This window comes from Penaeus monodon, chromosome 23 (genome assembly GCF_015228065.2).
Source record: "Penaeus monodon isolate SGIC_2016 chromosome 23, NSTDA_Pmon_1, whole genome shotgun sequence".
Taxonomy (NCBI): Eukaryota; Metazoa; Arthropoda; class Malacostraca; order Decapoda; family Penaeidae; genus Penaeus; species Penaeus monodon.
This window is the reverse complement of record NC_051408.1, coordinates 36,684,563-36,684,791: the sequence shown is the minus strand read 5'-3', so window position 1 is coordinate 36,684,791 and position 229 is coordinate 36,684,563. Positions and strand designations below refer to the sequence as shown.

Genomic DNA, 229 nt, shown 5'->3' with positions numbered 1-229 from the left:
CTTGAGGATGCATTGGTGGGCGGGTGCGTGCTTATAGGTGCGTGTATATGGGTAAGTGTGCGTGTTTGCCGGCCTGCGTACGCCTGTGCAGTTACATATTTCAAGACTACCACCGCTGCCATCATCCTCATTAACCTTTTCAGAGTGACAGGCAACCTTTCACCCCGCGCTGTCGACCATTACACCTACAGCAACTACCTTTTTTTAGAGGAGTTCGGCGTGACTCCAC

General features: G+C 52.0%; 1 long non-coding RNA gene across 1 annotated transcript in view; it reads right to left on the bottom strand.

The window, feature by feature from the left end:
• The window catches only part of LOC119587968, a 48,206-nt gene that overhangs the window by 38,962 nt on the left and 9,015 nt on the right, over positions 1-229 (bottom strand). The gene's annotated exons all lie outside the window — the stretch shown is intronic.